Source organism: Bombina bombina, chromosome 5 (genome assembly GCF_027579735.1).
Source record: "Bombina bombina isolate aBomBom1 chromosome 5, aBomBom1.pri, whole genome shotgun sequence".
Classification (NCBI taxonomy): domain Eukaryota; kingdom Metazoa; phylum Chordata; class Amphibia; order Anura; family Bombinatoridae; genus Bombina; species Bombina bombina.
Genome location: NC_069503.1, coordinates 245466667 through 245492296, shown reverse-complemented (window position 1 = coordinate 245492296; position 25630 = coordinate 245466667). Strand labels below are relative to the sequence as shown.

General features: G+C 36.5%; 1 protein-coding gene across 1 annotated transcript in view; it reads right to left on the bottom strand.

The window, feature by feature from the left end:
* LOC128660210 (uncharacterized) overlaps nucleotides 1-24243 on the bottom strand; it is a 40907-nt gene extending 16664 nt beyond the window's left edge. The window contains exons 1-2 of the mRNA XM_053713930.1: nucleotides 23484-24243; nucleotides 21190-21321 (exon numbers count right to left, since the gene is read on the bottom strand). The gene's annotated coding sequence lies outside the window, so the exon portion shown is untranslated. The remainder of the gene's footprint in view (nucleotides 1-21189; nucleotides 21322-23483) is intronic.
* Nucleotides 24244-25630: the final 1387 nt, after the last annotated feature.

The window sequence follows — 25630 nt, the reverse complement described above, 5'->3', positions numbered from 1 at the left end:
TGAGAGACAGGGTATTAGAGCATATAAGGGATATAAATGATCCAGATATATTTACCTCAGTGGCATCACATTTTAAGTTTGAACACCAGGGAGATTCTTCCCTAGCATTTTTCCAGGCTGTGGACCATGTTCCCTTCTCAAAAAGAGGGGGGGATAGGGAATATCAACTTAGTAAGAAAGAGGTCAGGTGGATTTTTTATGTAAATTCCAGGATCCCATTTGGTCTAAATATTGAATCGGATGTCAATTTGTTTGTGTAAACACACATTTTCAATGTATATTTGATAAATTGTGCAAATCATTAGTATTGTTCTTTGCAATTTTAAGATGTAACACACATTATAGGGGTATTTTCTTCTTTTTTACTTATTAATCTTTAACCCCTAACGGTATAGTGTCCATATGTTACTAAAATCTGCAAATTTAAAATTGTGTATTTTCACTTTAATGCATCTTTTAAAAAAAGCATTGTATTCCTGTACTTATTCTGTCTGTTCATGCAGCATATATAGTTTTAAGGGTTAAAAACTAAATCAAGTAGTTAATATCACACTGTTGACTAATTAATCTATTTGACCCTCTATATATGCTTACAGAACAGCATTTGTTTCAAGCAGTGAGCAAGTGAGGTAGCCCCTCACGAAACGCGTATGTCCTTTGCTGATCAGTAACCATCCGGACTTAGTTCCGTTTGGTGCATTTTTTCTGCATGCCCGCTCTTTTGTTTTTAAGCCTGTCTGTACCTGTAAATAAATAAATAAACTTTACTGCATCTTACCATAACCGCTTTTTTGGATTCACTTACGGATGGTTAGCCGGTTTCCTTTCTGCCTTACTTTTACAAACTTTGCCTCCCATGGAGGTGGTGAAGTAATTTTGTGCTAGATTCTACGTTGATATGCGCTTCGCAGCAGGCTGGAGCCCAGTTTTCCTCTCAGTGTGCAGTGAATGTCAGAGGGATGTGAAGAGAGTATTGCCTATTTGAATTCAATGGTCTCCTTCTACGGGATCTATTTCATAGGTTCTCTGTTATCGGTCGTAGAGATTCATCTCTTACCTCCCTTTTCAGATCGACGATATACTCTTATATACCATTACCTCTACTGATTCTCGTTTCAGTACTGGTTTGGCTTTCTACTACATGTAGATGAGTGTCCTGGGGTAAGTAAGCCTTATTTTTTGTGACACTCTAAGCTATGGTTGGGCACTTTTATATAAAGTTCTAAATATATGTGTTTAAACATTTATTTGCCTTGATTCAGGATGATCAATATTCCTTATTTCAGACAGTCAGTTTCATTATTTGGGATAATGCATATGAATTAAAAAAAAATTTCTTACCTTAAAAATTGACTTTTTTCCCTGTGGGCTGTTAGGCTCGCGGGGGCTGAAAATGCTTCATTTTATTGCGTCATTCTTGGTGCGGACTTTTTTGGCGTCATACTTGTCGCCGGAAGTTGTTCGTGTTTGCGTAATTTTTTTGACGTTTTGCGCCAAAAATGTCGGCCGTCACCGGATGTGGCGTCATTCTTGGCGCCAAAAGCATTTGGGCACCAATAATGTGGGCGGCTTTTTTGGTGCTAAAAAATGTGGCCGTCATTTTTGTCTCCACCTTTTTCCTCACATAATTTAAGCCTCATTTTTTATTTGCTTCTGGTTGCTAGAGGCTTGTTCATTGGCATTTTTTCCCATTCCTGAAACTGCCTTTTAAGCAATTTGATAGATTTTGCTTTATATGTTGTTTTTTCTCTTACATATTGCAAGATGTCTCAGATTGACCCTGGATCAGAAGCTACTTCTGGAAAAACGCTGCCTGATGCTGGTTCCACCAAAGTTAAGTGTATCTGCTGTAAACTTGTGGTAACTGTCCCTCCGGCTGTAGTTTGTGATGAATGTCATGATAAGCTTGCTAATGCAGATAGTATTTTCATTAGTAATATACCATTACCTGTTGCTGTTCCATCAACATCTAATACTCAGGATGTTCCTATTAATATAAGAGATTTTGTTTCTAAATCTATTAGAAAGGCTATGTCTGTTATTCCTCCATCCAGTAAACGTAAAAGGTCTTTTAAAACTTCACATTTTTCAGATGAATTTTTAAATGAACATCATCATTTTGATTTGTCTGTTTCTGATGATGATTTTTCTGGTTCAGAGGATTCTGTCTCAGATATTGACACTGATAAATCTTCATATTTATTTAAAATGGGATTTATTCGTTCTTTACTTAAAGAAGTTTTAATCGCATTAGAGATGGAGGAATCTAGCCCTCTTGATACTAAATCTACTAAGCGTTTAAATTCGTTTTTTAAACCTCCTACAGTTATTCCGGAAGTTTTTCCTGTCCCTGATGCTATTTCTGAAGTATTTTCTAGGGAATGGAATAATCTGGGTAATTCATTTACTCCTTCTAAAAGGTTTAAGGAATTGTATCCGGTGCCATCTGACAGATTAGAGTTTTGGGACAAAATCCCTAAAGTTGATGGGGCTATCTCTACTCTCGCTAAACGTACTACTATTCCTACGGCAGATAGTACTTCCTTTAAGGATCCTTTAGATAGGAAAATTGATTCCTTTCTAAGGAAAGCTTATTTATGTTCAGGTAATCTTCTTAGGCCTGCTATTTCTTTGGCTGATGTTGCGGCAGCTTCCACTTTTTGGTTGGAGGCTTTGGCACAACAAGTGTCAGATCATACTTCTCATAGCATTGTTAAACTTCTTCAACATGCTAATAACTTTATTTGTGATGCCTTCTTTGATATCATTAGAGTTGATGTCAGGTATATGTCTTTAGCTATTTTAGCTAGAAGAGCTTTATGGCTTAAAACTTGGAATGCAGATATGTCTTCTAAGTCAACTTTGCTTTCCCTTTCTTTCCAAGGTAATAAATTGTTTGGTTCCCAGTTGGATTCTATTATTTCCACTGTTACTGGGGGGAAAGGAACTTTGTTACCTCAGGATAAAAATCTAAAGGTAAATATAGAGCTGCTAATCGTTTTCGTTCCTTTCGTCAGAATAAGGAACAGAAGCCTGATCCGTCCCCTAAAGGAAAAGTTTCTGTTTGGAAACCATCTCCAGTCTGGAATAAATCCAAGCCTTTTAGAAAGCAAAAGCCTGCTCCCAAGTCCACATGAAGGTGCGGCCCTCATTCCAGCACAGCTGGTAGGGGGCAGATTACGATTTTTCAAAGAAATTTGGATCAATTCGATTCACAGTCTTTGGATTCAGAACATTGTTTCACAAGGGTACAGAATAGGTTTTAAGGTAAGGCCTCCTGCAAGAAGATTTTTTCTTTCTCGCATTCCAATAAATCCAGTGAAGGCTCAAGCATTTCTGAAATGTGTTTCAGATCTAGAGTTGGCTGGAGTAATTGTGCCAGTTCCAGTTCTGGAACAGGGTCTGGGGTTTTACTCCAATCTATTCATTGTACCAAAGAAGGAGAATTCCTTCAGACCAGTTCTGGATTTAAAAATATTGAATTGTTATGTAAGGATACCAACATTCAAAATAGTAACTATAAGGACTATTCTGCCTTTTGTTCAGCAAGGGCATTATATGTCCACAATAGATTTACAGGATGCATATCTGCATATTCCGATTCATCCAGATCACTATCAGTTTCTGAGATTCTCTTTTCTAGACAAGCATTACCAATTTGTGGCTCTGCCGTTCGGCGTGGCAACAGCTCCAAGGATTTTTTCAAAGGTTCTCGGTGCCCTGCTATCTGTAATCAGAGAACAGGGTATTGTGGTATTTCCTTATTTGGACGATATCTTGGTACTTGCTCAGTCTTCACATTTAGCAGAATTTCATACGAATTGACTTGTGTCATTTCTTCAAGAACATGGTTGGAGGATCAATTTACCAAAGAGTTCATTGATTCCTCAGACAAGGGTAACCTTTTTAGGTTTCCAAATAGATTCAGTGTCCATGACTTTGTCTCTGACGGACAAGAGACGTCTGAAATAGGTTTCAGCTTGTCGAAACCTTCAGTTTCAATCATTCCCTTCGGTAGCCTTATGCATGGAAATTCTAGGTCTTATGACTGCTGCATCGGACGCGATCCCCTTTGCTCGTTTTCACATGCGACCTCTTCAGCTTTGTATGCTGAACCAGTGGTGCAGGGATTATACAAAGATATCACAGTTAATATCTTTAAATCCGATTGTACGACACTCTCTGATGTGGTGGACAGATCACCATCGTTTAGTTCAAGGGGCTTCTTTTGTTCTTCCAACCTGGACTGTGATCTCAACAGATGCGAGTCTGACAGGTTGGGTAGCTGTATGGGGGTCTCTGACAGCGCAGGGGGTTTGGGAATCTCAGGAGGCGAGATTACCCATCAACATTTTGGAACTCCGTGCGATTTTCAGAGCTCTTCAGTCGTGGCCTCTTCTGAAGAGAGAATCGTTCATTTGTTTTCAGACGGACAATGTCACAACCGTGGCATATGTCAATCATCAAGGGGGGACTCACAGTCCTCTGGCTATGAAAGAAGTATCTCGGATACTTGCTTGGGCGGAATCCAGCTCCTGTCTAATTTCTGCGGTTCACATCCCAGGTGTAGACAATTGGGAAGCGGATTATCTCAGTCGCCAGACGTTACATCCGGGCGAATGGTCTCTTAACCCAGAGGTGTTTCTTCAGATTGTTCAAATCTGGGGTCTTCCAGAAATAGATCTGATGGCTTCTCATCTAAGCAAGAAACTTCCCAGGTATCTGTCCAGATCCAGGGATCCTCAGGCGGGGGCAGTGGATGCATTGTCACTTCCTTGGAAGTATCATCCTGCCTATATCTTTCCGCCTCTGGTTCTTCTTCCAAGAGTGATCTCCAAGATTCTAAAAGAGCGTTCGTTTGTTCTGCTGGTGGCTCCAGCATGGCCTCACAGGTTTTGGTATGTGGATCTTGTTCGGATGGCTACTTGCCAACCTTGGACTCTTCCGTTAAGACCAGACCTTCTATCTCAAGGTCCTTTTTTTCCATCAGGATCTCAAATCATTAAATTTGAAGGTATGGAGATTGAACGCTTGATTCTCAGTCATAGAGGTTTCTCTGACTCTGTAATTAATACTATGTTACAGGCTCGTAAATCTGTGTCTAGGAAGATATATTATCGAGTCTGGAAGACTTACATTTCTTGGTGCTCTTCTCATCAATTTTCCTGGCATTCTTTTAGAATTCCTAGAATTTTACAATTTCTTCAGGATGGTCTGGATAAAGGTTTGTCTGCAAGTTCTTTGAAAGGACAAATTTCTGCTCTTTCTGTGTTGTTTCACAGAAAGATTGCTAATCTTCCTGATATTCATTGTTTTGTACAGGCTTTGGTTCGTATAAAACCTGTCATTAAGTCAATCTCTCCTCCATGGAGTTTGAATTTGGTTCTGGGGGCTTTACAAGCTCCTCCGTTTGAACCTATGCATTCTCTGGACATTAAATTACTTTCTTGGAAAGTTCTGTTCCTTTTGGCCATCTCTTCTGCTAGAAGAGTTTCAGAGTTATCTGCTATTTCTTGTGAATCTCCTTTTCTGATTTTTCATCAGGATAAGGTGGTGTTGCGGACTTCATTTAAATTTTTACCTAAAGTTGTGAACTCTAACAACATTAGTAGAGAAATTGTGGTTCCTTCTAGACATGTGCACGGCTAAAAAATTCGGTTCGTTTTCGGTTCGGATCGATTCGGACTTTTCAAATTTCGTTTCGGATCGAATCGGATTCGGCAAAATTTGAATAAATTCGTTTCGGATTTATTCGGATCCGAATAAATTCGTTTCGGATTTATTCGGATTCGGCTGAATTCGGTTCTATTCCGTTCCGAAATTCGGTATGTTTTTAGTACACTAACACCCATTTAGTACACTAAGTCACTAACACCCATAAACTACCTATGAATCACTAAACCGAGGCCCCCCCACATCGCAAACCCTATAATAACATTATTTAACCCCTAATCTGCCGATCGGATATCGCCGCAACCTACATTATAGCTATTAACCCCTAATCTGCTGTCCCTAACACCGCCGACCCCTACATTATAGTTATTAACCCCTAATCTGCCCCCCCCAACGTCGCCGCAATCTAACTACAAGTATTAACCCCTAATCTGCCGACCCGATATCGCCGCCGCCTACATTATAGCTATTAACCCCTAATCTGCTGTCCCTAACACCGCCGACCCCTACATTATAGTTATTAACCCCTAATCTGCCCCCCCCCAACGTCGCCGCAATCTAACTACAAGTATTAACCCCTAATCTGCCGACCCGATATCGCCGCCTACATTATAGCTATTAACCCCTAATCTGCTGTCCCTAACACCGCCGACCCCTACATTATAGTTATTAACCCCTAATCTGCCCCCCCCAACGTCGCCGCAATCTAACTACAAGTATTAACCCCTAATCTGCCGACCCGATATCGCCGACCCCTACATTATAGTTATTAACCCCTAATCTGCCTCCCCCCAACGTCGCCACAATCTAACTACAAGTATTAACCCCTAATCTGCCGACCGCAAATCGCCGCAACTATAATAAATGTATTAACCCCTAAACCGCCGCACTCCCGCCTCGCAAACACTATAATACATTTTATTAACCCCTAATCTGCCCTCCCTAACATCGCCGCCACCTACCTACAATTATTAACCCCTAATCTCCCGCCCCCAACGTCGCCGCTACTATAATAAGGTTATTAACCCCTAAACCTAAGTCTAACCCTAACACTAACACCCCCTAACTTAAATATAATTTAAATAAAACGAAATAAGTTTACTATAGTTAAATAAATGAATCCTATTTAAAACTAAAGACTTACCTGTAAAATAAACCCTAATATAGCTACAATATAACTAATAGTTACATTGTAGCTATTTTAGGATTTATTTTTATTTTACAGGCAACTTTGTATTTATTTTAACTAGGTACAATAGTTATTAAATAGTTAATAACTATTTAATAACTACCTAGCTAAAATAAATACAAATGTACCTGTAAAATAAATCCTAACCTAAGTTACAATTATACCTAACACTACACTATCATTAAATTAACTAAATAAATGAATCATATTTAAAACAAAATACTTACCTGTAAAATAAACCCTAAGATAGCTGCAATATAACTAATAGTTACATTGTAGCTATTTTAGCATTTATATTTATTTTACAGGCAACTTTGTATTTATTTTAACTAGGTACAAAAGCTATTAAATAGTTATTGACTAATTAATAGCTACCTAGTTAAAATAATTACAAAATTACCTGTAAAATAAATCCTAACCTAAGTTACAATTAAACCTAACACTACACTGTCATTAAATAAATTAACTACAAGTACCTACAATTATCTACAATTAAATAAACTAAAGTACAAAACCCCCCCACTAAATTACAAAAAAAACAAACACTAAATTACAAAAAATAAAAAAATATTGCAAGAATTTTAAACTAATTACACCTAATTTAAGCCCCCTAATAAAATAACAAAGCCCCCCAAAATAAAAAAAATGCCCTACCCTATACTAAATTACAAAAGTTAACAGCTCTATTACCTTACCAGCCCTGAACAGGGCCCTTTGCGGGGCATGCCCCAAAGAAAACAGCTCTTTTGCCTGTAAAAAAAAAACACAATCCCCCCCCCCACATTACAACCCACCACCCACATACCCCTACTCTAACCCAAACCCCCCTTAAATAAACCTAACACTACCCCCCTGAAGATCTCCCTACCTTGAGTCGTGTTCACCCAGCCGGGCCGAAGTCTTCATCCGATGGGGCAGAAGAGGACATCCAGACCGGCAGAAGTCTTCATCCAAGCGGGGCAAGAAGAGGTCTTCCATCCATCATACAAGTACCAAAATACAAACAAACACTAAATTACCAAAAATAATAAAATATTACAATAATTTTAAACTAATTACACCTAATCTAAGCCCCCGACTAGCTATTAATATAGCTTCAATATAACTAATAGTTACATTGTAGCTATTTTAGGATTTATATTTATTTTACAGGCAACTTTGTATTTATTTTAACTAGGTACAATAGTTATTAAATAGTTAATAACTATTTACTAACTACCTAGCTAAAATAAATACAAATTTACCTGTAAAATAAATCATAACCTAAGTTACAATTACACCTAACACTACACTATCATTAAATTAACTAAATAAATGAATCCTATATAAAACTAAAGACTTACCTGTAAAATAAACCCTAATATAGCTGCAATATAACTAATAGTTACATTGTAGCTATTTTAGCATTTATATTTATTGTACAGGCAACTTTGTATTTATTTTAACTAGGTTCAATATCTATTAAATAGATATTGAGTATTTAATAGCTACCTAGTTAAAATAATTACAAAATTACCTGTAAAATAAATCCTAACCTAAGTTACAATTAAACCTAAAAAGAGAAAAGAGAGAAGAGGCGCCAAATGGTGTGTATCGTTTTGAATTCAGTAGGCCTTGCCCCCAAATAAAGACTACTTACAAAATTTCCAGCACTTGAGAAGTGCCACAAATGCCTTCTGAACTGTTAGCAGCCGTCCAGCTAGCTGAGATGTATCAAAACTGCGTCTATACTGTGCTGTTTAAGACAAAACAAACAAAAGTGCCACAATAGTGTGTATCAGTGTGATCATTTGATATAGCGCAACAAATGAAATGTACTCACAAGATGTAAGGCACTTGAGAAGTGCCACAAAAGCCTCCTGGACACTTTTCAGCTGTCCAGCTCACTGATAACATCGATCCCAGGTTCACTTGTTCGGCTTACACATGGGCTCCAATACAGCACACTTAGATCTCCCTGCAGCTCAGTGTTCAGATGAGTGCAAGTATGGCTGCCAATATTGGATATACAAAGTTGCTAGAAATAGCCGTGCTGCTTGTACTGATTAGTAAAAAATGTATATTTATTAAAAACAAAGTTACACTACGCGTTTCTCGGTTACTTAGACCGCTTCCTCAGGTGTAATTTCAGATACAAAGTAGCAAAATTTTATAGCCCCATGTCGGCGTCTATCCATCCATCAGAAGTCTTGATCCAGGCGGCATCTTCTCTGTTCATCCATCCGGAGCGGAGCGGCAGCATCCTGAAGACATCCCACGCAGAGCATCCTCTTCTTTCTTGATCCGACGACTAGGTGACTGTACTTTTAAGTGACGTCATCCAAGATGGCGTCCCTTGAATTCCGATTGGCTGATAGGATTCTATCAGCCAATCGGAATTAAGGTAGGAAAAATCTGATTGGCTGATTCAATCAGCCAATCAGATTCAAGTTCAATCCGATTGGCTGATCCAATCAGCCAATCAGATTGAGCTCGCATTCTATCAGCCAATCTGACAGCCAATCAGATTGAGCTCGCATTCTATTGGCTGATCGGAACAGCCAATAGAATGCGAGGTCAATCTGATTGGCTGATTCCATCAGCCAATCGGATTGAACTTGAATCTGATTGGCTGATTGAATCAGCCAATCAGATTTTTCCTACCTTAATTCCGATTGGCTGATAGAATCCTATCAGCCAATCGGAATTCAAGGGACGCCATCTTGGATGACGTCACTTAAAGGTACAGTCACCTAGTCGTCGGATCAAGAAAGAAGAGGATGCTCTGCGTGGGATGTCTTCAGGATGGATGAACAGAGAAGATGCCGCCTGGATCAAGACTTCTGATGGATGGAAGACCTCTTCTTGCCCCGCTTGGATGAAGACTTCTGCCGGTCTGGATGTCCTCTTCTGCCCGATCGGATGAAGACTTCGGCCCGCTGGGTGAAGACACGGTAGAGAGATCTTCAGGGGGGTAGTGTTAGGTTTATTTAAGGGGGGTTTGGGTTAGAGTAGGGGTATGTGGGTGGTGGGTTGTAATGTGGGGGGGGGGGTATTGTGTGTTATTTTACAGGCAAAAGAGCTGTTTTCTTTGGGGCATGCCCCGCAAAAGGCCCTGTTCAGGGCTGGTAAGGTAATAGAGCTGATTACTTTTGTAATTTAGTATAGGGTAGGGCATTTTTTTATTTTGGGGGGCTTTGTTATTTTATTAGGGGGCTTAGATTAGGTGTAATTAGTTTAAAATTCTTGTAATTTTTTTTATTTTTTGTAATTTAGTGTTTGTTTTTTTTGTACTTTAGTTTAGTTTATTTCATTGTATTTAATTGTAGGTACTTGTAGTTAATTTATTTAATGATAGTGTAGTGTTAGGTTTAATAGTAACTTAGGTTAGGATTTATTTTACAGGTAATTTTGTAATTATTTTAACTAGGTAGCTATTAAACAGTAAATATCTATTTAATAGCTATTGTACCTAGTTAAAATAAATACAAAGTTGCCTGTAAAATAAATATAAATGCTAAAATAGCTACAATGTAACTATTAGTTATATTGTAGCTATATTAGGGTTTATTTTACAGGTAAGTATTTAGTTTTATATAGGATTAATTTATTTAGTTAATTTAATGACAGTGTAGTGTTAGGTGTAATTGTAACTTTGGTTAGGGTTTATTTTACAGGTAAATTTGTATTTATTTTAGCTAGGTAGTTATTAAATAGTTATTAACTATTTAATAGCTATTGTACCTAGTTAAAATAAATACAAAGTTGCCTGTAAAATAAATATAAATCCTAAAATAGCTGCAATGTAACGATTAGTTATATTGTAGCTATATTAATAGCTAGTAGGGGGCTTAGATTAGGTGTAATTAGTTTAAAATTATTGTAATATTTTATTATTTTTGCTAATTTAGTGTTTGTTTGTTTTTTGTACTTTTCTGATGGATGGAAGACCTCTTCTTGCCCCGCTTGGATGAAGACTTCTGCCGGTCTGGATGTCCTCTTCTGCCCCATCGGATGAAGACTTCGGCCCGGCTGGGTGAACACGACTCAAGGTAGGGAGATCTTCAGGGGGGTAGTGTTAGGTTTATTTAAGGGGGGTTTGGGTTAGAGTAGGGGTATGTGGGTGGTGGGTTGTAATGTGGGGGGGGATTGTGTTTTTTTTTTACAGGCAAAAGAGCTGTTTTCTTTGGGGCATGCCCCGCAAAGGGCCCTGTTCAGGGCTGGTAAGGTAATAGAGCTGTTAACTTTTGTAATTTAGTATAGGTTAGGGCATTTTTTTTATTTTGGGGGGCTTTGTTATTTTATTAGGGGGCTTAGATTAGGTGTAATTAGTTTAAAATTCTTGTAATATTTTTTTATTTTTTGTAATTTAGTGGGGGGGGTTTTGTACTTTAGTTTAGTTTTTTTAATTGTATTTAATTGTAGGTACTTGTAGTTAATTTATTTAATGATAGTGTAGTGTTAGGTTTAATTGTAACTTAGGTTAGGATTTATTTTACATGTAATTTTGTAATTATTTTAACTAGGTAGCTATTAAATAGTCAATATCTATTTAATAGCTATTGAACCTAGTTAAAATGAATACAAAGTTGCCTGTACAATAAATATAAATGCTAAAATAGCTACAATGTAACTATTAGTTATATTGCAGCTATATTAGGGTTTATTTTACAGGTAAGTCTTTAGTTTTATATAGGATTCATTTATTTAGTTAATTTAATGATAGTGTAGTGTTAGGTGTAATTGTAACTTAGGTTATGATTTATTTTACAGGTAAATTTGTATTTATTTTAGCTAGGTAGTTATTAAATAGTTATTAACTATTTAATAAATATTGTACCTAGTTAAAATAAATACAAAGTTGCCTGTAAAATACATATAAATCCTAAAATAGCTACAATGCAACTATTAGTTATATTGAAGCTATATTAATAGCTAGTAGGGGGCTTAGATTAGGTGTAATTAGTTTAAAATTATTGTAATATTTTATTATTTTTGGTAATTTAGTGTTTGTTTGTATTTTGGTACTTGTATGATGGATGGAAGACCTCTTCTTGCCCCGCTTGGATGAAGACTTCTGCCGGTCTGGATGTCCTCTTCTGCCCCATCGGATGAAGACTTCGGCCCGGCTGGGTGAACACGACTCAAGGTAGGGAGATCTTCAAGGGGGTAGTGTTAGGTTTATTTAAGGGGGGTTTGGGTTAGAGTAGGGGTATGTGGGTGGTTGGTTGTAATGTGGGGGGGGGGATTGTGTTTTTTTTTTACAGGCAAAAGAGCTGTTTTCTTTGGGGCATGCCCCGCAAAGGGCCCTGTTCAGGGCTGGTAAGGTAATAGAGCTGTTAAGTTTTGTAATTTAGTATAGGGTAGGGCATTTTTTTTTTAATTTTGGGGGGCTTTGTTATTTTATTAGGGGGCTTAGATTAGGTGTAATTAGTTTAAAATTCTTGTAATATTTTTTTATTTTTTGTAATTTTGTGGTTTTTTATTTTTTGTAATTTAGTGGGGGGGTTTTGTACTTTAGTTTATTTAATTGTAGATAATTGTAGGTACTTGTAGTTAATTTATTTAATGATAGTGTAGTGTTAGGTTTAATTGTAACTTAGGTTAGGATTTATTTTACAGGTAATTTTGTAATTATTTTAACTAGGTAGCTATTAATTAGTCAATAACTATTTAATAGCTATTGTACCTAGTTAAAATAAATACAAAGTTGCCTGTAAAATAAATATAACTGCTAAAATAGCTACAATTTAACTATTAGTTATATTGCAGCTATATTAGGGTTTATTTTACAGGTAAGTATTTAGTTTTAAATATGATTCATTTATTTAATGATAGTGTAGTGTTAGGTGTAATTGTAACTTAGGTTAGGATTTATTTTACAGGTAAATTTGTATTTATTTTAGCTAGGTAGTTATTAAATAGTTATTAACTATTTAATAACTATTGTACCTAGTTAAAATAAATACAAAGTTGCCTGTAAAATAAAAATAAATCCTAAAATAGCTACAATGTAACTATTAGTTATATTGCAGCTATCTTAGGGTTTATTTTACAGGTAAGTCTTTAGTTTTAAATAGGATTAATTTATTTAACTATAGTAAATTTATTTCGTTTTATTTAAATTATATTTAAGTTAGGGGGTGTTAGTGTTAGGGTTAGACTTAGGTTTAGGGGTTAATAACCTTATTATAGTAGCGGCGACGTTGGGGGCGGGAGATTAGGGGTTAATAATTGTAGGTAGGTGGCGGCGATGTTAGGGAGGGCAGATTAGGGGTTAATAAAATGTATTATAGTGTTTGCGAGGCGGGAGTGTGGCGGTTTAGGGGTTAATACATTTATTATAGTTGCGGCGATTTGCGGTCGGCAGATTAGGGGTTAATACTTGTAGTTAGATTGTGGCGACGTTGGGGGGGGCAGATTAGGGGTTAATAACTATAATGTAGGGGTCGGCGGTGTTAGGGACAGCAGATTAGGGGTTAATAGTTATAATGTAGGTGGCGGCGATATTCGGTCGGCAGATTAGGGGTTAATAAAATAATGCAGGTGTCAGCGATAGCGGGGGCGGCAGATTAGGGGTTAATAAGTGTTAGATTAGGGGTGTTTAGAGATTAGGGGTTAATAACTATAATGTAGGGGTCGGCGGTGTTAGGGACAGCAGATTAGGGGTTAATAGTTATAATGTAGGTGGCGGCGATATTCGGTCGGCAGATTAGGGGTTAATAAAATAATGCAGGTGTCAGCGATAGCGGGGGCGGCAGATTAGGGGTTAATAAGTGTTAGATTAGGGGTGTTTAGAGACTCGGGGTACATGTTAGGGTGTTAGGTGCAGACTTAGTGTTTCCCCATAGGAAACAATGGGGCTGCGGTGTTAGTTTTTTTTCAGCCGAAACTCCCATTGTTTCCTATGGGGAAATGCCGAATTTTAACGAGCTAATTCGGATTTATTCGGAGATACGGCAGCTATTTCGGATTCATTCGGTAGATTCGGAAGTATTTTAATTCGGAAATCCGAATCGATCCGAATCTCCGAATTTACCGAATTTCCCGAATTTCCGAATTAATCCGAAACGAACCGCACATGTCTAGTTCCTTCATTGTGTCCTAATCCTAAGAATTCTAAGGAAAGATCGTTACATTCTTTGGATGTAGTTAGAGCTTTGAAATATTATGTTGAAGCTACTAAAGATTTCCGAAAGACTTCTAGTCTATTTGTTATCTTTTCCGGTTCCAGGAAAGGTCAGAAGGCCTCTGCCTTTTCTTTGGCGTCTTGGTTAAAGTCTTTGATTCATCATGCTTATGTCGAGTCGGGTAAAACTCCGCCTCAAAGGATTACAGCTCATTCTACTAGGTCAGTTTCTACTTCCTGGGTGTTTAGGAATGAAGCTTCGGTTGATCAGATTTGCAAAGCAGCAACTTGGTCTTCTTTGCATACTTTTACTAAATTCTACCATTTTGATGTGTTTTCTTCTTCTGAAGAAGTTTTTGGTAGAAAAGTACTTCAGGCAGCTGTTTCAGTTTGATTCTTCTGCTTATAATTTCAGTTTTTTTCAATATAAGATTTAAACTTTATTTTGGGGTGTGGATTATTTTTCAGCGGAATTGGCTGTCTTTATTTTATCCCTCCCTCTCTAGTGACTCTTGTGTGGAAGTTCCACATCTTGGGTATTTATTATCCCATACGTCACTAGCTCATGGACTCTTGCTAATTACATGAAAGAAAACATAGAAACATAGAAACATAGAAACATAGATATTGATGGCAGATAAGAGCCATAGGCCCAGCAAGTCTGCCCCACCTTACCTAACAGTATAAACTTATCTAGTTCGTAGGATAGCCCTATGCTTGTCCCATGCATTTTTAAAGTCCCCCACAGTGTTTGTTGCTACTACCTCTTGAGGAAGTTTATTCCATAAATCAATCACTCTTTCTGTAAAGAAGTGCTTCCTCAAATTACTCCTGAATCTACTACCCTTTAGCTTGAGCTCATGACCCCTTGTTCTTGAATTTTCCATTTTATGTAAAATACCCACAGCCTCAGTTTTACTAAACCCTTTAATGTACTTGAAAGTTGCTATCATATCACCTCTTTCCCTTCTCTCCTCTAAGCTATACATATTTAGGTCATTGAGCCTATCCTGGTAAGTTTTATTTTTTAGACCATGTACCATTTTGGTAGCCCTCCTTTGCACAGATTCAAGTTTGTTAATATCCTTCTGAAGATATGGCCTCCAGAACTGCACACAATACTCAAGATGAGGCCTAACTAATGATCTATAAAGTGGCATAAGAACCTTACTATTTCTGCTGCAAATACCTCTACCAATACATCCAAGCATTCTGCTAGCCTTACTCGCTGCCTTACTACATTGTTTACTAAGTTTTAAATCATCTGAAATAATAATTCCCAAGTCCTGTTCCTCGTCTGTAACAGTCAGTAAAGTGTCATTGAGTCTGTAATTAACATTTGGATTTTTCTTCCCTAAATGCATTATTTTACACTTTGCTGTGTTAAACTTTAGATCCCAGTCGTTTGTCCAATCCTCCAATTGTTGTATATCACTTCTCATTTTGTCTACCCCCCCTGGAACATCCACTCTGTTGCAAATTTTTGTATCATCTGCAAAGAGACATACTTTCCCCTGTAGCCCTTTGCTGATATCGCAGATAAATATGTTAAACAAAACAGGCCCCAGAACTGACCCCTGAGGAACACCACTAGTAACAGCCCCCTCTGCTGAATGAACTCCATTTACTAAGACACTTTGTTTTCTGTCCTTAAGCCAGCATTCCACCCAGTTCACAATTTTTGAATCTAGACCAAGGAGATATAGTTTGTGAATAAGTTTATTGTGTGGGACGGTGTCAAATGCTTTGCTGAAATCTAGATATGCTACATCAACTGCTCCTCCCTTGTCTAATACTTTTGTTACATAATCAAAGAAGTCAATTAGATTAGTCTGACATGATCTCCCTGAAGTAAAACCATGCTGATTTTGGTCCTCTAAACATAATTTATGTAAGAACTTACCTGATAAATTCATTTCTTTCATATTAGCAAGAGTCCATGAGGTCCACCCTTTTTTGTGGTGGTTATGATTTTTTTTGTATAAAGTACAATTATTCCAATTCCTTATTTTTTTTGCTTTCGCACTTTTTTCTTATCACCCCACTTCTTGGCTAACTGATTTGTGGGTGTGGTGAGGGGTGTATTTATAGGCATTTTGAGGTTTGGGAAACTTTACCCCTCCTGGTAGGAATGTATATCCCATACGTCACTAGCTCTTGTAAGTTCTTACATAAATTATGTTTTTTAACTAATAGTTTAGGTATTATCTCATTGTATCAACAAATAAGAACATCACTCAGCTAACTCATTGTTGTTATGTTATTTTGTTACTTTGTTACTTTGCAACTAACATTAGATTGACACATCCTTTATGGGTGAGTTTTTCTTTAGTTGTCAGTTAGATTTCGGGATATATAGTGTTTTTAATATTGTTTATTTGTATGTTGTATTGATTATAAACAGTGAGGTATGCAAATATTGGTGACATGTTTTGTAGTGGGGGAGGCACAGAATCCAATAGGATTATAAGTAGCCAGTATACCTCCCATTATACATCTTTGACAAAGCGCCAAAAAGGCGTGAAACGTGTCAGATGACGTCACACTCGGTTAGCACCTGTGTCTCCTGGTAATTACAATATCAGTGAAAGTCGTATGTGTTTGTTACACGGGAAAATAAAGGTATGAATTTTTAATATCGCTCCGTTTAAGTGCTTTTATGTGCCAACGACACTATTTTTACAACACCTCACCTTGGTTGAAAAATGTTTAAGAGGGGACTTTTTGTATTTCTGTATTTGGACTGCAAACTTCTTGCGTTTGTTTGTACTAATCTGTGTCGGGAGAGGCACCGACACGGCCCATTCTGCTTCAACTTTGATTACCTGCAGTTCCCTTATCTGTGCACTCATCCTCCTTTGTCTATATATATATAGGAATATCTTTTTAAAAATACATAGACCATATTCTGCTATGTGCAGAACATTGGATTGTGAAATATTAACAGTAAATGCACACTATAACACATTATTAAAAAAATAAATATCATAGAAACATGCTTTTTCTTGTTTTTATCTACAGTAATTATCTACAGTAATTGCAAAGGGCTCAAATGCACTTATATATATGTCTATATATGTGAACATATGTATTTATGTGTTTATATGTGTATAGTAGCCGTGTTAGCCCAGAGATTTAGATATCAAAATAAAGTGTATTTCATTGAGCAATGATACATTTTTATTGGACTAACTATCGCCTAGATTACGAGTTTTGTTGGTAAGGCTGTGCGTTGCTAACAACCATTTTTCCCTCAAAGCTCACTTACAGTAACGCTGGTATTACCGGTCTTTAGAAACCCGGCGAGAAAAGTGAGCGTAGAGCAAAATTTAGCTCCACATCTCACCTCAATATCAGCGCTGCTTACGGTAGCGGTGAGCTGGCAAAACGTGCTTGTGCACGATTTCCCCATAGGTATCAATGTGGTAGAGCCGGCTGAAAAAAACCTAACACCTGCAAAAAAGTAGCATAAAGCTCCCAACGCAGCCCCTTTGATTCCTATGTCTACACCTAACACCCTAACATGAACCCCGAGTCTAAAAACCCCTAATCTTACACTTATTAACCCCTAATCTGCCGTCCCTGACATCACCGACACCTGCATTATATTATTAACCCCTAATCTGCCGCTCCAGACACCGCCGCCACCTACATTATACTTATGAACCCCTAATCTGCTGCCCCAACATCGCCAAACCCTACATTATATTTATTAACCCATAATCTGCCGCCCCCAATGTCCCCGCCACCTATATACATTTATTAACCCCTAATCTGCCATCTTCAATGTCGCCGCCACTATACTAAATTAAGTTATTAACCCCTAAATCTAAATCTAACCCCCCTAACTTAAATATAATTTAAATAAATATAAATAAATATTACTATAATTCACTAAATTATTCCTATTTAAAACTAAATACTTACCTATAAAATAAACCCTAAGCTAGCTACAATATAACTAATAGTTACATTGTATATATCTTAGGTTTTATTTTTATTTTACAGGCAACTTTGTATTTATTTTAACTAGGTACAATAGTTATTAAATAGTTATTAACTATTTAATAGCTATCTAGTTCAAATAAATTCAAAATTACTTGTAAAATAAATCCTAACCTAAGTTACAATTACACCTAACACTACACTATAATTAAATTAATTACCTAAACTAACTACAATTAAATACAACTGAAAAAAATTATCTAAAGTACGAAAAAAAAGACACTAAATTACAGAAAATAATAAAATAATTACAAGTTTTTAAACTAATTACACCTAATCTAATCCCCCTAATAAAATAAAAAAGACCCCCAAAATAATAAAAAGCCCTACCCTATACTAAATTACAAATAGCCCTTAAAAGGGCCTTTTGCGGGGCAATGCCCCAAAGTAATCAGATCTATTACCTGTAAAAAAAGTACAATACCCCCACAACATTAAAACCCACCACCCAGACATCCAACCCTACTCTAAAACCCACCCAATACCCCCTTAATAAAACCTAACACTAACCCCTTGAAGATCACCTTACCTTGAGAAGTCTTCACCCAGCCGCGCCGAAGTCCTCAACGAAGCCGGGTGAAGTGGTCCTCTAGATGGGCAGAAGTCTTCATCAAAGCCGGCCAGAAGAAGTCCTCCAGTTGGGCAGAAGTCTTCATCCTGGGGGCATCTTCTATTTTCATCCATCCGGCGCGGAGCGGGTCCATCTTCAAGACATCCGACACGGAGCATCCTCTTCTGGTGACGTCTTCAAACAGATTGAATGTTCCTTTAAATGACGTCAATCAAGATGGCGTTCCTTGAATTCCGATTTGCTGATAGAATTCTATCAGCCAATCGGAATTAAGGTAGAAAAAAATTCTATTGACTGATGCAACAGAATGCTATTTTTTCAATGAGGTGACTATTCCACCACTTAGCCAATAGCTGTTAGGGCCAGCTGGCATTTTGCCAGATAGCTATCACACTATTGGGTAAGATCACCTCACTGCAAAATAGCGTTCTGCTGTGGATGGCCTGAGGCGCTCAGCATGGCGAACAAGGGTGACAAATCATTATACTTCAGTACTGAAAGTCCCCTTTATTTGCTGCTATGGTAAATCCTAGCATTTCATTAACTGCTTAACATCCCTACTCAATTCGTCTTATGTATGAAACTATTTTACAGATTGTATATTTGTCTCTAAACATTCTGGCTCTGTACTAATTTTGTTACAGACATGTCTCTGTCCATTAAAGGGACACTACACATACATTTAACGCACACCCCCTCTAAATATGGATGCTGTCTTTATGAAACCTATGTTACTCTACAGGTATATGAAGGAGAGTTAATGCACCTTTGCAGACACGTCAGTACTGGAGCATAATGAAAGATAGATTTCAACACGGCACCCATGAGGGAGGTGGGAAATAACCTCAATACCATGTTTAATGTCCCTTAATTATCTTTAAATGTTTAAATGCCCCTTGATTTGTACTATACCTGCCATTTTCTGATCTGTTTTGTATAATTTATTTACTCTATATTTACTTCTCGCTATATATGTGTCTACAGACGTTGTGTCACCTCTGCTTTAGTTTATTTTTATTTTTATTTTTCTACATTTTTTGCAGCATCTAATGCTAGTTGTTATATCAAGAGAAGACTAATTTTGCTATTAAAGATTCATTAAAAAAGTAAATTTAAGTGCTTGAAAAACAATTTAAAAAAGTCCATAAATTAGCATTTGTGGGTGGTGAGGTGTATGGTGATCAGCATCAAAAAAAGTAGGAACCATGGAAACTAAGAGGTTTGTGGTGCATTATCTCCACCCACTCAACCCTAACAGTTAAAGGGATAGTAAACACCAACATTTTCTTTTATAATTCAGATAGAACAGTCAATTTTAAACAACTTTCCAATTTATTTCCATTATCAAATTGTCTTCATTCTCTTGTTATCCATTGCTGAAGGGACAGCATTGCACTACTGACAGGAAGCTGAAAATATCTATTTAGCCAATCACATGAGACAAATGTGTGCAGGCACCAATCAGCAGCAGCTCCCACTAGTGTATGATATGTGTATATTCATTTTTTAACAATTGATACTAAGAGAACAAAGCACATTTGAAAATATAAGTGAATTTAAAAGTGTCTTAAAATGACATAATCTGTCTGAATCATGCAAGTTTAATTTTGACTTTCCTGTCCCTTTAACCCTAGAGGTCAACTACAGCTCCAGGTTGTGATGATGGGCAATGACAGCTCGACTCCTAGATTGCAGCTTAGTAAAAAATGTTTTCAATAAAGCAAAAAAAAGGGGGAGTTGCCTATATCATAAAAGTAACACTTATCACCCACACAGTTTTTGTAACCAGTTTACTATTGAAAGAAATGAGCTAGCATCCTTGAGAACTATAGGTAATAAATTAACCCATGCATTCTTCACCGACATCCTAACAATGCAAAATCAAAACTACTTTTTAAATATTATGGTCTAGATTACAAGGGGAGCGGTAATTACTGCTTCTGCTTGCACGCTAACTCCGCTCGACTTCTCTTCCTTGTGCGAGTCAGGTTGCGCTCATTAAGTGCCCACCGCCCCCCAAAAAAATTGATCTAAAAAAACCCTACACCTTAAAAGAGTATTTAGCTAAACCCCGAAAATGGTACTCACTAGAGATTAATCCAGGCGCTGGCGCACCATATTCATTCGTTAGTGATCTTCGTATCTTCATCCCGGCGGTGGTCCATCTTCATTCCGACGGTGCTCCATCTTCAGATCTTTATCACAGACGACCCTCTTCATGTGGTCACCAGTTGCACATTGAATTTTGGAAATGAGGTATTCCTTGCATTCCTATTGGCTGATTTTCATGTTCAATTTCAAATCAGCCAATAGAAAAAGATATTGCGGTTACGCTCCTCACGCTAACGATATCGCTCCAATCGTAATTTAGTCCTATGTGTGTATATTTATATATATGTAAAAAATGATATATATATATATATATATATATATATATATATATATATATATATATATATATATATATATATATATATATATATATATATATATATATATATATATATGTGGTTCAAGTGAGGCACTCTCCGTATGGTGAAAAAGTAGGTGCTTTTATATCTATCACATTAGAATAAACGTTTTCGGGCTGTGATGACCGTCATCAGACTCCTGTGATTACAAACAGTGTAAAAGTGTTATTACCTGACAGAGGCCTAAATAGCCCATGAGCTGTGCTGGACGCCACCGGCCCCTCCGCTGCCGCACCAGAATACCGGAAGTGACGCGTAAGCGTCTGACGTCATCACGTCGGTTACAGTAGCGCCCGGACTGCTCCTGGAAGGCAATAGAGAAATATTAAAACAGTGCATATAATAGTGATTACTTTCAATGACATATAGTGTACATATCAATAAGTGACAAAACGTGTAGGGATAATTGTGTGATGTATCATATAAATTAAATAATGTGAAAGTACTCATATGTGGTGAGTGGTGTATATTACTACAAAGGAGGGTTAAAATTAAAATGTAGTCTGTAAGGAGGCTTGTTATGGCAAATATTCTCTTCATATTCAGCCAATATTTCTAATATATAGGGCTTGGGCATTATATTAATTAGTAGTACTATGTTAGGAGGACAAGTACATTATTGCCCCATATTTTGTAAGAATTAGACGGACTCTAGATTGTCAGAGTTTGAGGACTATGAATATCTACATGGTCTTGATGATTGTTACTTCATATTGGTAATAAAGGCAATCTGAAGATTAGTATTATGATGATATTTGTACTATCATAAGAGTAATTTGGTTTACAAGTAACTACGCCAGTCTAGGTGGGTGTTTAGACCCCCTGGTGTCAGAGTACCCAGTTCAAAGGTCCATTTTGCTTCCAATTGTAGCAATCTTCGTCCCCTGTCACCTCCTCTAGGGGAGGGGGGGTACATGGTCAATGAGGGTGTATTTCAAGTCCTTGACCGTATGACCTGCCTGTACGAAATGTCGAAGTCCCCTTTTCAATGGCTATCGGTATCGATGACCTGTGATTGGCCATTCTGGTACGCAGGTCATCTTCTGTTTTAAGAAACAATCAGTAACACTAAGGGTGTGTTACTACTAGGGGGCGCACAGGACCTTATATGATTATTATGTAAATAGGCTAAGAGAGAAGAGAACAAGATATTACATATAATAACTATAATAAAATATACTATACGGAATAATGTAAACAAAAATGAAACAATTCTTATAAATATGGGACTATGAGAAACATAGGATACAACACAAATAATAACAAATACAGTAATAAGAAATTCCTGAAAGGTTCTAATCTGGAAATGCTGTCTTCTTCTGCAATGTTATATAGATGGTAAATGTCCCAATTGGGGTGGGTATAGTCCCAAATGATGAATGTGATCAAATACCAGGATGATCAATGATCAGGAACACAGATGATGACTGGAGTCAGCTGCTTTGTCAGGGAAATCAGAATCTAAGAGCAAGTTTTCTCTGTGAAAAAAATCACAAAAAGACAAAGGCGCCTCCTAGTGTAATACAGTTGGTGAAAGAGATTTGATAGGTAATCAAAAAGGTACTCACAAGTGGAGCAGCACCCAATTGTGCTAAATCAAACAGACTGGGATCTCACAGTGTCCCAGCTCACTGACACTGCAAGGAAACTGGTTTCTCCAATGTCTTGCCGGACTGACAGAGCTCAGACTCTCACAAAGAGGTTTACATAAAACCAAATTTTATTAATAAAATAAAAATCTCAGTGTCTCATGACACTAGATATTAAAAGAACAAGCAACGCGTTTCTCAGACTGCTGTCTGTTTCATCAGGCTTCTATTGATACAATGAGAGTACTGGCTTAAATAAAAACATATGACCAATCCCAGTTCATTAACACCTGACACACCCAACCAGGTGTACTAAGACCTAATTGGTCTCAATATAACCACTGACATAATAAACAAAATTGAATAACAATCTCTAAACATCTAAAAACATTTTAAAAAATTAATCATGAGAATGAGTATACATACATACACACACACAAATACATATATACATATATATACACACATATACATACATACATACATACATATATATATACATATATATATATATATATACACACACACACACATACACATATACATACACATACACACATACATATATACACACAAGGGTTAACATAATGAGTCTATCCAATCTTGTGAACAAGGTCTTATCATAGACATATATATTCCTTTAAAATAAAATTACTAAAACTTGACCCACATTACCTCTGTATTAAAACTGTAAAAACAAAAGTCAAAATAAAATGTTAAAATCAATATATTTGTCAAAACGGAACCTATGTGCATTCTATGCTTAATTACAGATATGTATATAAATAGAAAGATATTAAGCAATGTGTGCATTATAATAATCTTATTTCCATTATTGCCTCTAATTATGACTTTTGACATATGTTTTTAAAAATACCTTTTTTCATTCAGATCAGCAATGTACAATTTGCTCTAAGTTTGTCTGATCCTAAGAGTGATTTACTTCCTGACACATGGTTTACTTCCTTATACATCATAAGTCACAGGGCCACTGAGGACCTATCATCAATTGTTAAGGGATGACCACAAAGCCAATCAGGGCTAGGCTAATACAGCCCACATGCATAGCATAGTTGTTATGTTTAGAAGGGGACAGCCTAATATGGGAAGAGTCCACAACCTGAGCCTACAAAAAAAATGTTAATTAATAAAAAATTGATTATACTATGTTCTTATTTATACAAATATGCGGCTGCTAGTGAGATACTATTAGACTCTAATATACATGTTGTTCTAAAAATAAGACCAAAAAGTGAAAGAAATGTGATAATAGTACAGGGCAATAAACTATAATGTGTGCAAATAACAGAGTAGATTTGCAACTTATAGAACTGTGATTTATAATGTGTGAGATTCAGTGCTAATAAATGTAACTAGACTTACTGAAAAATAGTCTAAATGTGTAAATGTGTTTACATGTGAAAAAAAAAAAAAAAAAAAAAAAAAAAATCCGGGTAGAGTCCACAACCTGGACCTACATTGCATTATTATTTTGAAAAACTATCCTTTTGAGTATTCTAATAGATATAAAAGTGTATTTAGAAGTATATTGACATTGAACAGTTGTGAAAATATAACTGTGAAAATATATAGTATATCATATATATGATTAAAGTGTTTAGCAGTGAAATTAATGAAACTAGTAAAATACTAGTATCTATTATAAATGTGTTATATAGGTAACAGCAGAACTAAAAAAATAAAAAAAATAATAATAAATAAAATAATAAATATGTGGTTACGTGAAAGTGGATTATTGAAGCAAACTAATATAAATATGATGGTTACCTAAAAGTGTGTGGTTTGTGACCCTAAAAAAAAAAAAAAAAAAAAAAAAAAAAAAAAAATGGCCAGTATAGCAAACCATATAATAATTTCAATTTCATAAGGGGCAAAATAAACCCTAGCAATTATATATGTACTAATGTACACACAACTTCAAAGAACCGTGCATACAGGCATTCCAACAGGCACATATAAACATATACACTGTTACTAAACATATAACCAAATACTCACATAAGAAGTATACGATACATCCATACCTAAGAGCATATACAATAACTTACATGGAACATAAACAAAACATCCATACCCAAGTATATATACACATACATACATATAAACATACACACATATATTTACACAACATGCGGATGTATATGTAGATGAAGAACCCGAATATGACATGTATATATAGTGTGAATATTATTTCTTGCAAGGTTGTTGCATGCAATAAAGAAAATAATAAGGCACATGTTCACAAGATGTACAATGTATCTCATATAGATGAATACTAAAAAGCAGACATATCTATATTCTCATTGAGACCTGCTGGAAACAGTGTGTTAAATTTATAAATCCAGTAGGTCTCTCTCTGACAGAGATTTTTGAACCTATTAATACCTTTTTTGTAATGAATCCTCTCTAGTGGTGTTATTCGAAACTGGCATTTCTTTCCTATATGGCATTTGTTGTGGTGTCTAGATACACTGTGTTTAGGGCTTTTTTTTACTATATTTCTATAGTGTTCACCCCATCTGCTTCTGATATTACGTATGGTCCTGCCTAAATATTGTGCCCCACAAATGCAGGTAAGAAGATATATTACATAGTTAGAACCACAATCTAACCTTTCTCTTAGTTGATACGTATAACCCGAGGTAGAAGAGGTGGCACTAGTGGTCCCATGGGTCACATATTTGCACATATTGCATCGTCTCTTCCCACATCTAAAGGATCCTTTACTATAGTTATTATTAACCGCAGTTCCAATTTTGGATACTCTTTTTGACATTATTATTTTGCTTGGGGCTATCTTTTGCTTAATTGTAGGGGCTCTTCTGAACGTTACACTAGGTGAGTCATCTAGTATCCCTTTAAGGATAGGATCCTTTTTAAGCAGGTACCAGTGTTTGTTGATTATCCTTTTTATAACTTTATAGTTGGAATTGTAATTGGTAATAAATGAGATGTTTTTTCTTTGGCTAGTCTTTTTACTGCAGTTAGTTTTTTGGGGGGGAT